General features: G+C 33.9%; 1 pseudogene; it reads right to left on the minus strand.

Moving 5' to 3' along the window:
• Positions 1 to 876: 876 nt before the first annotated feature.
• On the minus strand, positions 877 to 6,355 carry LOC130885204 (60S ribosomal protein L15-like; annotated as a pseudogene).
• Between the last annotated feature and the right edge of the window lie 5,475 nt (positions 6,356 to 11,830).

The raw sequence follows: 11,830 nt of genomic DNA on the forward strand, positions 1-11,830 counted from the left end.
CTGTCAGCTTGTACACAACAAAATTAGTCTTGGCAATAGCCTGAGTTGTTTGGTGTCTCTTATGGGACCCTTGTGACCATAAAGAAGACAAGATTTCTGAGTCACAGGTATTAAAATGGGCACTTAAGTGACATGAGGAATTGTCCATCAGACAACTAAAGTAAGAATTTCCTGCTAATCTTTCCATTTTGCTTTTATTCGTAGTAGACAGTGAACAAAAAGGCAATAAGAAATAATCAAGTTAAGAAGGAAATCTTGCATTAATTTGAAAAATTTCCAAGAAAGGTTATCCAAGGTAACCCTTGACTGTTACTGCATCAGTTTTCTGAGCAACGAGTACCCCAACCCTGAAAAACGTGTGCTTTGATGCTCCCAAGTTTTCTACCTTTCACCCTACCCTGGCCTTCTGCCAGCAGACAATTCATAACTCTTCCTGACATTCATTTTAAAATGTTCCCTTGTCTGCTGGTACACTTGCTGACCTATGACTCAAACCTGAAGTTAGAAAGATCAAATTACACTGCTCATTTTTGTCTGGCTGAAGTCTTCATCTCTTAGCATAATATGTCAAATTAAGAAGGTACTCTTTTATAAGTAAGAAAAGATAAAGAAAAAAAGACAATACCTTCCCAGGCACAATTTTTTTCCCATTCTAACTAGAAACATGCTAAATTATTTGTCCCTCTCATTACACTGTACAGAATTTTTAGTTATAACTTATATATATATGTATATATATATAATAAAAGCATAATATATAGAGAGATAGATGTTTATACACATTAAGGGAATTTAATATTATATAGCAGTTTTGCTTTTTTTTTTTGACGGTCCTAAATTGTTTATTGGGTATGAATTGTACAAACATTACGTGTATTAGCGGTAACGGTGGAGGTGCAGAGTGTTGCACCTTCTCCAGGCTTCACAGTGAGAGCACCAATAGTGTGGTGGACCTTTCCAAGGCCACGGCTCTTCCAGCCTGCACGTGTCAGCTCACGCATTCTCTGTGCTTGTGGACCGGTTTGGTGTTCCATTGGGTGTCAGGGTTTTCTCTGATAGCTTTATGGAATGGATCGACGAGGATAACCTCAAAAAATTTATTTGTAAAATCTTCGCCAACCCAGTAAGAATTCAGGACTCTCAGAGCCCCACAGTGGCGTCCAGCTCTCTCCTCAGCAGAAGACTGAAGGCTTCGGGCAAACTTTAGCTGGTTCACACCATGATGAACAGGCTTGCTGTAGGTCACACCCTTGGGGACCAGGCGTTTGCGGCCACCAAGGCGGACGTAAATCCTGTATATGACGTAACCTTGTTTGACCTTGTAGCCCAGCCCTGGTGCTTTGTCGGGCCTGACAGCTGGCGGTACTGCCAGCAGCAGACCCTCAGCAGAACGCTCATCATGTCCAACTGCTTCTTCCGCCACAGCTCCTTGGCTCATCTGATGGCCGCCGCCAGAGGAAAGGAGCAGTTTTGCTTTTTAAGAATTATTTTGTATCTATTACATACTGGAAATAAGATACTTTATAATTAAAATATTTAGGAATTATACACTAGTAAAGAAAATTTAACTTCTCAGTTTTATATTTTTCCTTCCATAAGATGTGTTATTTATGAAAAATGTTAATTTACCAAAGGAACTATATTAACATCTATTTCCAATAAGTAAATTGTACTTCATTATGGAAAAGCTTTGTTTTATTTCCCCAACTTGAAATTCCTGCTATGTGTACAATAATTGCTAAAAAAAAAATTTGCAGTTATTCTAAAATACAAAATGTTATGTTTTATGTTATATAATGGGATTTTCTTAAAGCTAATTTACTATTTCCATCTATTGCTGCAACAAAAATCCACAAAACATTTTGCAGCATCCTGGCACTGAATGCAGGACTGTGACTTATGAATATGCTAATGAGATTGCATTCACCACTGGCAGAAATTCAGGACTCAAATACAATTATTGTCCTGACAGTCCTCAATGCTATCACGCCAAGCCTGACAAGGAAAATTTCAGTCAATTAATATAAGATATAGCTTTTGAATTGCAATGTGGAACATGATCAATATCACTACAACTTAGCAATTACGATATGTTAGTTACTACAATAATTTTTTCATTACTATTAGAATACTCGACAGAAATTTCTAGCAGTAGTTTTCATGTGTTAGTATTATTAAGTTTCTGAAAGTTCATTTCCTCTACACTATTTGTTCTAACAGTAACTCCTAGAATGATTTCATTCCTTGTTTCAAAGCAGCCTTGGATACCAGAAGCTTTTCTCAGCCATTTGCACACCCTGTTCTTACTGATGAACCAAATGTTTAATGGAATCACTGTGGAGTTACACTTGGTTGAAATTTTAAAGCAGTGCTTTTCTCAGATGTGATACCATGCCCTTAGTTTTTCAGTTTCTGCAGAACAAATTGACTTCGTGTAAACCTCTTGATTATGCAGTGTCAGACAGTTCTTTCAAACTTAAACCATATCAGTATTCAGGCCTTTGCTAAAAACTGTCTCCTCTTTGGTTGCCATGAAACAAAGGAGGGACAAACTGAAGAGTGGTCTGCCTAAAGTCAAACAGTCTAAAACCAAAGCATTCTCCTCCATCATGGGGAGTTTCATAGGATGCCTAACTTTCCCTATGTGATTTCTAGGGAGTTGTTGTCATTGCTGTTACCTTTAAATCTTCATATATTTATTAATAACTTTAGTTGTTTCTCCACTGTCCAACAGATTATTGACATGTCTATACAAAAACAATAAAGTTGGTGTTAACACCTGGTAACTTACTTAGACTTCTCTTTTGTCTTAGTGTTGACACATAAAATCATCATCCAAATCTGAAACCAGTTGTTTTTGAAGCAGTATTAATAAAAATTAAGAATGCATATATCTTGGCTATAATGAATTTCTTCTGTCTGGCATTACTAGATAGGAAATGTTACAGCATATTCCAATATAAGTAAATTTTTAGAGTAATGTTTAATGATATATGTATTTGAAACTTATCATTCTGAATATATTAATAGAAAATATTTTATAATTCTAACTTTTGTCGTGCTAATTTCAATTAATGATTTCTAAATAAACCAATCATTAATAATATTATAGTGTGCACATTAGCCAAGTTTTTTTTTGTTTGTTTTATCAAAGGCCATTCACAAGGACATTTATTACTAGGGAGACATTTCCAAATTCAGGGACCATTGTAAGGAATGTGCTGTTGTTCCCACATGTCTTTTTATATCATTTGTGATTCTACAAGTTTGCAAGGAAACTGTTGACATGCTTATCAGCAGTTCTCAATATGTACAAGGTATGGTGATATATTTCATTCCATCAATAGCTTATTTCTAATGGGTTCTAATGGGTTTTTCTTTTTTTCTGTTTTCCTTTTTTTTTTTTTTTTTTTGAGACAGAATTTCTCTGTAGCTTTGATGCCTGTACTAGAACTAGTTGTTATAAACCAGGCTGGACTCAAACTCACAGAGATACACCTTCCTCTGCCTCAGATAGGCATGTGCCACCATCGCCCATCTATTTCTGAAGGTTTAGGAAAAGGAAATCATTACAGTAACCTTTAGAAACTAATACAAAAGCAAAAGAACAATTGTGATGTGTAGCATATGACCATAGCAGTGTTTATTGTCTGCTTTCATTCACATTGAACACAGCATTGGTGATAGTACAGTGTACTGTTCATTAATTATTTGGAAGTAAAGTCAGTAATAAATGTTTGAAAACAACAATCAGTCATATTACAATCAATAGGTAATTGCAAATTTTGCTACAATTTTAAAGTTCAGATGAGTTATAGTTAAACAGGGCATTGAGATAAAAAAATCTCAACTATTTTGTTTTCTAAAAGAAATCTAAACTAACCAAGGGAAATAGTTCATCTGAAAATCATCAAGGTTATCAATACATGCAAGTGGGAATATTCTCAGTATGTGTGTGTCTTCCTCTCTGGCCTTCCAGAATTGGTTTATGAACAACCTTATGACATTCACCACTTACAAACTTTTTCACACTCAAGACCTTCTGTGCACTCCATGAATTCTTGTAAATTAGAAATGAACATAGTTAGTATCAATTTATAACTAAAAATGTGGTTAAATGAAGTTCAGAAAATCAAATGTTTGCTATGAAGGAGAACTAAATTTAATCTAACTATGTTTTGCCCAATTCTGTCATTCCTTTAGCAACATCTACAATGCTTGCTTCATTATCCTGTTCAGTCATGTTGTGTAATTTATTATCTTAATTTGAAAACCAAAAACACTGAAGTTTTTTTCTTTAGCTCATTATAGTAAAAATTATTTTTGACTTGAAATATATAAATTCAATTTATTTTTGTCACCACCAAATTTGCATTTGTAATATTTTAATTATATATAAAATGGTAATGATATATGGAAAAACATATTTGCAGATTTCAGGGACATTTGCTTCTTGAGAATTTATGAATGCATGCATAGTTATTTCTTTAATCTGCCTCGTTTCCATTATTTTTAATCCCATTTTGAATTGCGCATGTAGTATTTGGCAAACATTTCATCTATGGCTGAGAGCCTGAACCTTTAAACACTGCTTATTAAGAGGCTGAGCTTAGTCTTTAATAGGTTAATAATGCTGTCCTATTATGTTTGGCACATATGACAGTAAGATTTCTCATAATTTTCAAGGGATTAGTTCCTTAAGAAGTCAATTATTTGGCTCTTTACTTCTCTTTTTCATTAAACTTTCCAACTGCTGCACAGTGGCACAACAGGGTCTTTGTCCGCTGCTTAGAGGAACTATTTGTCAATTGTTTTCCTTCAAGGACTGCCTCCTTTGTCTGTGTTCTTCCACAGATCCAGAAAGTACCTCAACAAAGAAGAAAACTAAAAGTAAAAAATGCAATTTTTATTCCTTGAGAATTTCATTACAGATGGAAAAGTTTTCTAACTGTGTATTTCAAAACGTACTTAATTGAGAACTAAAGGAAAATTCATTCTGCAGTTACACTGGGGACAGAGAGAAAGAGACACTTAAAAATAGAACGTTCTGAGAAAGAAAAAAAGAACTGTCTTCTGGCTCTGGTAAAATGACAGTATTCGACAGGAGGCAAAAATGAAAGAGGAACAGAGAACTTCCAGCTTAATATCTGATAAAATCAGGTTAGAAATAGGATGCTCTTCTGAGTTTAGTAAAAACCAAAAGGTATTTTTGATGTTATGCAAACTAATCTTTGCCTTTCATAGGTGAAAAAAATATTGCATCATGGTGAAAATAAATTAAATATTTGCTCATCCTCTAGAACAAGTGTCAACGAACCACAAGGTTAGATTAAGGTCTAACTAAGGTTAGTGTTGTGGCAAGTGGCTAAACATGGGAACACTGCATTACTTTTGTTGTTCAGTTAATTTTTGTTTGTGATGAGCTATTGCCCCATTGGCTGTTACATACAATGATGTAGTTGATGCTACCCATTCCTACGTACATACATTTGGAGGAGGTAATCGTCTATAAATTTTTTATCTACACTCTTTCACAGTCTCCAGGTCTCTAGTGAATTTGTTACTTGTGAATAAATTTATAGAGATTTATAAAAGGTTTGAAAATTTTCCTTTCATATGGAATGTTAACTAAATTCTGAAAACAAAACCCTGCCTAATCCCTGTTTTGATTTATTTGTTCTTTTTCTTTTCTATCTTTGGTTCAATCACAAATAATGGTTATTAAGAGTTATGTTTTAATGTGTGGCTCATTTGTCAGCTTCAGTGCCAGGTGGTGTAGTTGAAGGTGCAGCATATAAACTTTAACATATTTACTACATGCCCATTTAGAGATAAACCATTTGCTTCTCCATGAATTAGTAAGAACTATCTTACTTAGAAATAGCACATAGAGTTTGAAAAACTGGATTGTAGCCGGGCGGTGGTGGCGCAGGCCTTTAATCCCAGCACTCGGGAGGCAGAGGCAGGCGTATCTCTGTGAGTTCGAGGCCAGCCTGATCTACAAGAGCTAGTTCCAGGACAGGAACCAAAAAAAGCTACGGAAAAACCCTGTCTCGAAAAATCAAAAAAAAAATAAAAAATAAATCAAAAAAAAAAAAAACAAGAAAAGAAAAGAAAAAAAAGAAAAACTGGATTGCAAAAAACTTGTACAGGATGCATGCAATGCTATACATATTGGAAATGTATTTAAAAAAAAGTGAACGGTCCCCAGAAGAAATAAAACATTTCCTACTTGTTGAGAAATGTATTGAGTGATCCTTCTTTTGGTGTTTACTCTTTCTATAAATTAATTTTCTTCCTGAAATTGTTCTTTAGTGGATCCAGGAGAATGTAAATGACTTACATGAGCCGACATGTTCAAAGAAGCTAGAAAAACCATTCTGAGAATAGAGAGAAACTTTTCCTAACAAAACAAAGCAGTTTGTTGAAAATATAATTAACCTTGCATCTCTCTCTTCTTTGACTACACTGAAAACATATTTTCCTTTGGGAAAATATCCCTTTTTATATTCAGTGCTGAAAGATTGTGCTGTTCTCAGGGTACTACATTGAGGGACAGTAACATCAGGGTCCCCTCCTTAGTTTGTTTAGTGATGTCTGTCTTCACAGAGAGAAGGACCCACCATCTGTGGGGCAGTGGAAAATGTTATTTAGGGATTTCAAGTTTCTTGATATCTGTGCATGAAATGTCAGTAAGGCCAACTTACATTCTGTGTCAAACATACCGTGTGTGTTTCCATAGAATCAAATGCACTGAGTGATCCTCATATGCATTAAATATTTGCGTGATATTTTTCTAATTTTACTCCACTCATTGGTTCTCAGAATATTCATATTGAGGAATTTATAATTTTTACAATAAAAACATTACATATAGTTATGAACCATAGAGGTAATTTATGCTTATACTTAATTACTGTCACTGTAACAAATTCATGTTGAATAGAAAATTTAAAATAATTCATTGAATTTTATACAAGGAGGCTACAATGCACAAGTATTGGGTGATGTTTTCAAGTTGATTTTTCTGAACTTTGGGATTTCTTGGGAGTTTGTATACAGACAAGAGAGGGTAGCTGGGAAGAACTAGAGGAAAAAATAGAAAGGGGATGATGTAATTCTATCTCAAATAAAAAGATACAGCAAATGGAAAGAATAAAAGAATGGTTTAGGCCCATTCTTAACTACTCTTAAATAGCATATATCTACCCATGTCTATTATCTATGACAGTTTACATAGGATTTTACTTGTAATCTGAATAGCTTAACTCTGCAAACACATGTGAATACCATAGACAAAGGTAATTTTTCAAGGGCACTTAATAAGAAAAATAGTGATATTAAATTTTATATATTTTATATGTAGGCTGCTCCAGTAAATATCCTCAGAAGGATTTGCTGAGAAAGTTACTTTGAACAGTATGACACATAAATTTAGGTCAACTTCTCTGTGAGGCAGCATAATAATTAGTGAATCAATGAGCAAGAAACTATATTTCTGTTCCAGGTGAAAAGAAATGCGTGAACATATATGTGCACACACTTGTACACTCTTAAACAAGCATAGAAAAGGGAAAAACATCAAAAACACAGAAGAGAGAATCTGCCCTACTTTATTTTTCAGATGCTGAGATAGCTGGGTGAAAGGGAGCTGGCCGCTAATGAGAAATTTCTTGTCCTGAGTTTAATCATTGTCTTGTCATTAGCTCCATTTTGAGAATTATTGGAAACCTTCTTTATTTACCTAAACTGAAGCAAATAAAAATAGTATCATAAAGGCCTACATATAGACATAACTTCCAATTTTCTAATTTCATTCTATGGTTTTTAAAATATACAGTTAATCAAAATATTTTAGAATACTATTACTATTTATTTGACTAAAACGGGTACAGATAACCTCTAAACAAACGTTCAATCACTTTTTTATTTAAAAAGTAGTCAGTTATTTAATTGCTTAAAGTTTTTACTTTATTTCACCCCCTTGTGTTATGGTGTGTGTGTGTGTAGTCAGTAAAGGTTTTTATTTTTCTGAACACCAGACATTCTTGATTTGGTTTGCACTATTTTGGTAAGAATGCCTCTAGAGGGGAAGGGCCTTGGTCATGCCTTGAAGTAAAGCTTCAGACTTTGTTGACTCTGCATGGGAAGCCTTACCTGTTCTGAGCAGTGGGTGGGGTATTGGGGGTGGGGGAAAGGTGGAGGTAGTGGGAGGAGGGGAGGGAGTGAGATAGCTATGTAAAATAGGAAAAATTGTTTAAAAAAATCTTACTAAAATCTTTATATCTGAAAAAAATTACCCATATGCAATGTACTATATTCTTAGGAGACATTTATCAATTGAAAGAAAAAAACTGGGGTGAATTCAGACAAGCCCCGATTCTTCTTTGTTTGTATGAAGACAGTTAAAAAAAAAAAAAAAAAACAGCAAGTGAGCAAGAGGTAGAATGATGTTCCTTGACGATGCAATGATTAATGGTTTATTGTGATAAGAAGGAAACTAAAAATTCTCAGGAGTACTAAATGAAATAGCACACTATTTCAATAATGGATCTGTTTCTTAGTATAACTGTCAATTAGTGAAGCAAATTGGAATGCCCAAAATAGTACACGATAAATCGAGCTTTTGTGTATTCCTATCTCTATAATCTGTATTTTGTCAAATCAGTCCCGCCTTAATGTTTTCTGCATCAAGACAGAAATATTTGGAGTGCTTAAAAATTCCAATAACTCTCCCCCAACACTGGCATCTCACCAAATTCGACCACTCTTTTACTGCCCCTCTTCATTTTTTAGATGCTCGCTTTAATGTCAGGTCATTGTTACACACCATGGATTGAATTCTTTCTCAATACCTTTTGCTTTGTTTGCTTTATTTTTTTTTCCCTATTTCACTTGCCTTTTTAAAGGGTGGATGTTAAAACTATGGCTTCTATTAAATTCAGTTTCTCACCCACAATTACTCTTGTGGCTAGATAATAAACAAAAACAACAGATGCTCATGACTGCTAATAAATTTACATTAAATGCCTGTAACAGAGGTTGAGAATGTCCCTTAATATTGTATTTCATTTTTCTGATGCACACACTCTGTCATTCTCCCTGGCCATAAATCATCATCTTCTCACCAATCCTCAGCCACAGTTGATAACCTTTAGCATTTTATTGGCAACCCCAATTTGTTCTGCATATCAACTCCCCCATCAGTACCTTTAACAATGTGCACTTTTCCTTTATCCTGTTGCTATAAATAACCCATTCAGGCTTGATGGCTGTTTTATACAATGATGTTCATAATGTGACTCTGCCTTTAATCTATTGCCCTGGTGTGTTTACCTCGAGCATTCCTTATTATCTCTTTGTCCTTTAAAACATTACTCTTTTGGTATAACATATGCTAAAATTTATTCAACCTTAAAACGTCCCTCTTATGCCCCCAATTATCTCTCTTTCTCTATTATCCTTCCTTCCCTGCCAGAACAACACTGTGAAAGAATTTTTCCTGACTTAATCACTCCTTCCCTCCTTGCCCTACTCTATTTCTTAAACCCATCTCAGTCATATTTTTATTGCCCTTTATAATGAGCTATCTCCCAATAAAGTCATTAATGGCATCTGTAAGCATTTGCGCTAATAAACACATCCTCCCACGCAAATGGTCTGCATTTGTGGACACTCCTATAAACAATTTCTTCTTTTTATTATTTTCTTATTTCCTTAGTGAGTTTGTGTGGGAGGACTGGTAACTCAATACACTGTAAGCAGATAATAGACTATTATTAAATATACAGTGACAATGCCGACACTTGGTCTCCATTTGACTTTTCCCTTTACCCAAATCGTTCATTCTTCCAACTGCTGTGCGACTGTCTCTCTGGTAGCTCTCAGTGTTTCTGGCATACATATGACTCTAAGTCACTTATGTAAATACTGATAGCCATCATAACCCTTTCCAAGTGTCCTTAGACAGATATAAATTTTCCATATCCTATTATAAATAATTGAATAAATAGTATACTGATTATCTTTTGGTTTCTTGGTGGGAGGATAATCCGTTTACTTCAATTTATAAGACATATGGATAACTAGTGTATTTTGTTAGATCCTCTACATAGGAGTGATTTGCTTTTTATAAATATTTATTAGATACAAAAAATCAATAATAACATATTTTCTTTTTAGTATGCTAATCTAGACTATTCTTTAATGATGTTTAAACTAATGCTAACATTTTCTTTAAGCAGTATTTATCTTATCTTCACTTTTTGCTTTGATCTTTTTAGAAATCTATTTTATTGTTTTTATTGCACTGTACACTTTTCTTCACTCCCCTCCCTCCCTTCCTTCCCCTCCTCTTCTACCCTTTCCCATGATGCCCACACTCTCAATTTACTCAGTAGATATTGTCTTTTTCTCATTCCTATGAAGACCCATGTATGTTTCTTATAGAGTCTTTGTTATCTAGGTCTTCCCTACATTGAATAATAAATTTTTCTATATTCTTTTTTAAATAAAACCATATCAAATATTTAAATTGTCCACTTAAAAATGGACCTCCTTTAGTTAGCAGGTAATTTATGTAATCGGCACCGTAAGATCAATTTAGTATTTATTTTACTTCTTTCTGAGTCATATGATGGCATTTGGCTATTTTACTTCTTATGGCAACACCAGTACACCTCTTCCTTACTGCAGAAGGCAATTATGCTGAATTAGTTCATGTTTAAATCATGTGCCCAGATACTGCTGCTAGTGACATTTTAATGTCTTTTTTTTTCAGGTAGTACTTTCAAGTAATTGGGTCCACATTTTTCAAGGATAATAACAAACTATGTTACTCATTTCTTAGTCATTGACCTTGAGTTTATAAGAAGATAAGTATCAAATAAAAAATATTTTTTGACTGATGGAGGTAATTCAATAAGTAGTAAATTAACTGTTTTGTGATAAATTATAATCCTTTAGGTTCATGTTGATTCATCTGTCAGAAAACATATTTACCCTGAAATAATTTTGAGATATGTTATGTTTCAATGAGAAAATTAGAATGAAATATTATAAACTTTTGGTAGATAGTTTATTACTGATAAAAATATTTTTCTTTAGTAATTAGACTATTTAAATAATCATAATAAAATAGTAGTTTGGTAATTTATAATATAAATAAATTTATAAATAAGAAATTTATTTCTCACAATTCTGTTGTCTAAGAAATTCAAAATCAAAGACAAGTCAACTTGAATTCATTCATTCTTGATAATTAAACATCCCATTTATGTCTAGAAGCGAAATATAACAGATTTTATTACCATGGTCTGTCTGTCTATCTATCTATCTATCTATCTATCTATCTATCTATCTATCTATCTATCTATCATCTATCCATCCATCTATCCATCTGTCATCTTTCTAGGGATTGGTCTACCTTAATTCTTTCTCCAATATGCCCCATGCTCCCTTGCAATCCTCTCAATATTGATCTTGATTTTGTTGTTGCCCTCGATTTTCTACTTGTTTGTGGGTTTTTTTTGTTTGTTTGTTTTTTGGTTTTTTTTTTTTTTTTTTTTAAGACAGGGTTTCTCTGTGTAGCTCTGGTTGTCCTGCAACTTACTTTGTAGACCAGACTGACCTCAAATTCAGAGATTTGCCTGCCTCTGGCTCCACAACACTGGGATTAAGGTCATGTGCCACCATGCCTTGTTACTTTTGTTTTTAAGAAGGGGTATCTCTGTGTAGCTCAGAATGGCCTTGAAGGCTTAATCTCCTGCCTTAGTTTTACCAGTGCTGGTATTGCAAGAATGTAGTACCATGTTTCCTTTCTGATTCAATT

Source organism: Chionomys nivalis, chromosome 12, assembly GCF_950005125.1.
Source record: "Chionomys nivalis chromosome 12, mChiNiv1.1, whole genome shotgun sequence".
Taxonomy (NCBI): Eukaryota; Metazoa; Chordata; class Mammalia; order Rodentia; family Cricetidae; genus Chionomys; species Chionomys nivalis.